Below are 6,000 nucleotides of genomic sequence, written 5' to 3' on the forward strand. Positions count from 1 at the left end.
GTCCCTCCACGGATTTGGGGCGTTACAATAGACCCTCTGCTCCTTTATCCTGTTTCAGCCTCCCTATCAGGCTAGCCCAGATGCTTAGAGTATGCTTGGTTTTGCGCGCACGCGCGCGAACACACATACACACACATTTCTCTCCCGTGGTGAGAAACAAGTTATTTGCAAACCAAGATCCGGGGCGCTTTACGAAGCCCTATGAAGTGTGGCTCGTCCCACAGAGTCAGCCCTGAAGCTTCAGAGGCCCCCTGCTCTGTCCTCGAGGCTGCCCCACCACCAACCGCCAGCGGCAGCTTGTCAGGGGTTGTGGTTTCCCTCCTTCCACCTCCCTGGTAAGTCCGGAAAGGACGACAGACCCCTGAGGCTCAGGAGACCTCAGCAAGCCGGTGCCTGCAAACCAGTTAGATGGTGGCTGCAGCCTCCCTTCCACTCGCTGCTAGAGGCTATAAGGAAGGAGGTCCTTTTTGTTTTGTTTCAAGACAGGGTTTCTCTGTGTAGCTCTGACTGTCCTGAAACTCGCTCTATAGACCAGAGCAAAGCTGGCCTCGAACAAATCCGCCTGCTTGTGCCGTACTTGCATTAAAGGTGGGCGGTCTTCACTGCTGTGTTCAGATACCAATCGCTGCCTTTAAAATCCTGAGAGGCACAGCACCAAGGGTCAGAGCCAGGATTTAAACCCAGGTTTTTGTTTGGTTTTGGTTCTTGCTACTGGCCCTAGAGCTGTAAAGGGCAGCTAGGACACAATGTGCCAAACAAAAGCTTTTCTCACAGGTGCACCATTATCTCTAGGAATGGTCTCAGGCCCTTTCATTCGCCACCTCCTAGGCTGCTGGGAATTTGCAGAAGTCCTGAGCAAGCCAGTGTTGATTCATGAAGAAGGGTAGCCAGGAGAGCTGGTTCAAATCCTGCTTCTCTCTCTCCAGCGCTTCCTGTCACAAATATGCTACTTGTTGAGAAATTCACAATGAACAAGGAAGGTCCTTAACCACAAGGAGTTCCCAGCCAGAGAAGCACCAAGGGGTAGGGATGAAGGTTTGCTTGGGAGGGCAGAGGACAGAAAGAGGCCTATGTAATCATCTTCCAGTAAGAAGTTTAATTTTAGCCGGGCAGTGGTGGTGCACGCCTTTAATCCCAGCACTTGGGAGGCAGAGGCAGGTAGATTTCTGAGTTCAAGGCCAGCCTTGTGTCTAAAAAAAAGTTTTTTTAATAAATAAAACCACTGGCATACAAAAACAAGTGTCATTTCTAACCTCCATCTTTTTCCTGAGTCTGTGAGAATGTTTTGGGGGCACAAAGCCAGTTTCCCATGGGGGAGGAATAGACCCCTCTACCTTGGGCAGTGAGTAGATGTGTGGTTCAGGATTGGTTAGAACTTCAACTGGCACCTGATCTCCTAGGACCCAGCCAGACCTGCCCTGCAGCCTTTGCCCTTGTCCTTGGGAGGGAAACATTAGTCCAGTTAATTTTTCATCCCGGTGGGTGCAAAGTTCAGGAGAGGCAGGATCGTGGGTGGAGACAGCGATGTCTCCCTAGGAATAGAGAACACAGGTCGGAGCCTAAGACACCCACACGCTAAAGTGTGTATGGTGTGGTTCCTGGAGCGGGAGGATCGTGCAAAGAAAGGGACAGGAACACCTGGCCACAGTGGAGATAGGTAATCAACAGGTGGTGAATCGAGAAAGAGTGTGGAGAGGGTTTTCCCTACATCTCACTCAGAAGGGTGACACCTGGTGAAAGCAGGTGGGCCAGCAGGGCTGGGATCATCGGCAGAGGCCCTCCTGCAGGAGACAGTCTGTCTGCAGGCTTTGTCTAACAGGTTTTTGTAGGCCATACCCAAAGAAACCTGGGTTCAACGTGAAGTGCCACGTCCAGCCGAGAACCAACTTCTAAAAGTTGCCCTCTGACCTCCACGTGCAGGCTGTGGCACACATCTGCCTCCCGTAAATGAAAGTCCATGCACAAATAAATAAATGTAGTTTTCATTTTATATAAAGCCACTGTTCCAAGTAAAAATCAATAAATTACTAATACGATGCTATGTATGTAAAATATAAAGATAACACACAGCAAAATACTGCACACCTGTTGGGCTGTTTGGTCTTGTATGCCAGTTAGACTAGGAAGGGATTGGGCCACGTGTACATTGCCACCAAGAGTATAAAACAGTGTTGGCTTGGGGAGAACAGCATAATAATTACCCCAAACAATAAAACAGAATTATCATGGGGCCCAACAATTCCACTCCTGGCCATACACACACACACACACACAATGAAAGCAGGAGTCCAAAGATAGTACTTGCACACCAATATTCATAGCAACATTATTTCACAATACCCAAAGCTGGAAACCCCACAAATGACCTCGAGAGACAGAGTGAGGTCTGTATGCACAGTGGAATATTATTCAGCTTTTAAAAGAATGATTTTTGCTGTGACGCAGATAAGCCTGGCAAACTCTATGCCAAGTGCAATAAGCTAATCACGAAATGACTAACCCCGTGTGATTCACGTTTGTAGAGGCAGAAAGCAGGTGGTGCTTGCCAGGAGCGGAGGGAAAGGAACAGGAAGTGCTGTGAGTTACTCACTGGGCATGGAGCTTTGGAACAGGAAGATTTCTGAAGGTGGACTATTCGAGGGTTCTTCAACAGCATAAGCGTAGGCAATGCCCGGAACTGTACACTCAAAATGGATAAAGGGGGCTGGCAAGATGGCTCAGCAGCTAAGAGCACAGGCTGCTCTTACAGGGGACCCTACTCCTGTTTCTAGCACCCATATAACAGCTCACGACTGTTAACTCCAGCCTCAGGAGATTCAGTGCCCTCTTCTGGCCTCTGTAGGCACTGCATATATGTGGTGCACTTAGAGGCAGGGCAAAACACTCATAAAAATAAAATACTTAAAATAGATATGTCTAAAAAACATACTGGATACAGTAGAATAGATAGATGCTGGAGGGCAATTAAATAGAAAGGAAAATTCAAGCTGAACAGAAAGAATAATTTCCGGGATCTGTACTGATCATTGTCTTGTGTTAGGAAGACTGTGGTTAGGCAAATTCTTTGGACAGTCTTGGCAAGGTTAAGGTGTTATGGTCTGCATATAGCATCAGTAAAAATGCTATTTTTTTTTTATGGCTTGCTCAAAAGATAGTGCCTATGCCTTTCAGCCCCACCTAGTTCTGGGATCAAGATCTCTCAAATAAGGTGAACACAATGAAAATGATATTAAATGCTTGTCTAAATGCCTCCCCTGGGATGTTTGCATGGAGGGGGGGGTCCCATGGCATCTTTGTAAGCACAGCCAGGGGACCAGGTCTGCTCTGTATGAGCCTTTCAGATTTCAAGAATGAGGTCATATTTAAGGTTCCCATAGTTATGGACTGGGGATGTAGCTCAGATGGTAGAGTGCTTGTTTAACACGCATCAAGCCCTGGGTTCCACACCCAAAAAAAGTGGGCATGGTCACTCATGCCTATAATGCCAACATTAGGGCTGTTGAAGGCAAGAGGAACAGACAATCCTTGGCTACCACAGGGAATGTTCCAGGGCAACCTGGGCTACATGAGACCCTGTCTCCAAAAAGCATAAAAATAAAACTAAATCATAGTCTCTGTTGTTATCACTGTTTCATAAAAGACAAACCAGAGACCCCGCAAGCTGAGCCTCTCCTGGCCCAAACTAGACTGGATATAGACTGCCAGCCCATGATTGCCAGCCCAGGCTGGGTCCCTCTGTCACCAGAGCCCTCATTGGGATCTCTAGTGTTGATCTTGGAGTGTCCCTGGAAGATCAAGGCTCTGACAGAAGGAACCAGTGTGGCTCTGTCCAGGGAAAGTCCTGAGGAGGCCTGGGAGCAGGGCCAAGGCTGCAATGGTCAAGAGAGTCCTGTGGATCAGTGAGTGGAGCCCAGGTCCTATCCATGAAACTATTTTGAGTTTTCTTCCACTATCTCCCTCCTGTTTAAGGAATTGAAGACCTGAGATCTCTGAGGTCCTTCCTGTTCACGGTTCATTTTTTTCAGAACTTGGCCATACCTGTTTTCATGACATGGATACATGCTCTGTGAGTTTTCTCCCTGTATTCACATGGCCTTTGTGTTTATATTTATCCTGTACAAATGCACATATCTTCACAGAGGTCACTGAGTTTTCCCTTTCCTCTTTCCTGGGACAGTTAGTCACTAACATGGCCTCTGCTCCTGTTCCAGCTTATCACGTGGACCTAAAAAGTAGAGGTCAGAAAACCTGGCCTACTTACCATTGGTTTATTTTATTTTATTTTATTTTTTAAAGACAGATGTGTGTCTAACCACCAGAGAGGTGCATTCAAATGAAACTTTCTCCAAAAGTAGCAAGATTGTATGCCTTCAAATTACCTTATTAACATCTTGTTATTCTTCCATTAAAGTCACTAGATGTGTATCATCAAAGGAACTGAAGTCAGGGTCTTGAGCAAATATTTACACATCCATGTTCATAGCATCATTTACAATAGCCAAAAGGTGGAAGGCATCCAAGTGCCACGAGCAGACGATGGATAAGCAGAATGCAGTGTGCAGACGTACAATAGAATGTTGTTCCACCTTAAGGAAGGGAAGTCCAACATAGGCTATGGCCTCTGTGTACCTTGAGAACTTCTTGAGTTCAATAAGCCAGTCAGTCACAGGAGAACAAACATCTGATCCTGCATCCATGGGATATATAAGGTAGTGAAGTCAGAGAGATGGAAAATTACCATGTTTTGCAGGCATGGTGGTGGTTGGTGTTTAATGGGCCAAGGGTTCTATAGGATAAAGAAAGTTCCAGAAATGAATGGTGGACCAGCAAGATGGCTCAGCAAGTAAAGATGCTTGCCAGCAAGCTTACCAACCTGAGTTAGGTTCTCAGGACCCACACACTGGAATGAGAGAACCAACACCCAAAAGTTGTCCTCTGACCTCTACCCATGCATGGTGACACACATGTACACACACACAGCAAATAGAGTTTGATAAGAATGGTAGTAGGAAACAAAACAGTGTAAATGCATTTCATGCCACGGAAAGTTCTTTTCTGAGGAAAGTCTCATGGATCCCAGACTGACCTCATGCGTTCTATGTTGAAAAAGAAAAAGGAAATTCCAAACTGAATACAGAAAAAAAAAAATCCCTAAATAAAAATAAATTTTACCCAGGCAATAGTGGCACATACCTTTAATCCCAGCACTCGGGAGGCAGAGACAAGCAGATCTCTGTGAGTTCAAGGCCAGCCTGGTCTACAGAGTGAATTCCACAACAGCCAGGACAACACAACGAAACACTGTCTCAAAATAAAAAAGAAACACCAAAAGAAGTTTAAGAAACACTGTCTCAAAATAAAAAAGAAACACCAAAAGAAGTTTAAGAAACACTGTCTCAAAATAAAAAAGAAACACCAAAAGAAGTTTAAAGACATAAAGGAAACATTGTGCGGGGTGACTGCAGGGGCATCTACCCTGAGTGAGGAAGTAGTCTCCAGTGTCTATGGAGGAGGAGGAGGCGATGACTATGTCTTTACTCCTGGTCTCAGAAGGCCATAGAGCTCTTGTATAGTCAGACACTGGACGTGGCAGGAGGAGAATGAAATCCTGACTTCAAATCCTGCCTGCATTAAGAATCTTCTCCTCACTCAGCACCCTGTATCCGCAGCCTGTGGGAACTCCTGGCTCTGATTTAGAGAGGATGACGTAAGGTTAGAGAGGTAAGGGAAAGCTGCCCACCTCCAGAGCTCAATCTTACTGAGTGGGGCGGGGGTGGGGTAGCTTAAAGGTAAATATGTCTGGTGGTTATTGCAAAAACAGACCACCTTCATCATAGAGAGATGATTTTAAATTTCACTATGACTTTCTGCTCATAAAGGCTCTCTGTTGTAAAAAATGAAATGAAACCAAGTTCTGCCTGTGCTGTGGCCTTGGGAACTATTCTTATAAAAAAAATAGTCTCAGGAGGCCACAGTCTAAGCGATCCCACCACTAGGAAG

Source organism: Mus caroli, chromosome 9 (assembly GCF_900094665.2).
Source record: "Mus caroli chromosome 9, CAROLI_EIJ_v1.1, whole genome shotgun sequence".
Taxonomy (NCBI): Eukaryota; Metazoa; Chordata; class Mammalia; order Rodentia; family Muridae; genus Mus; species Mus caroli.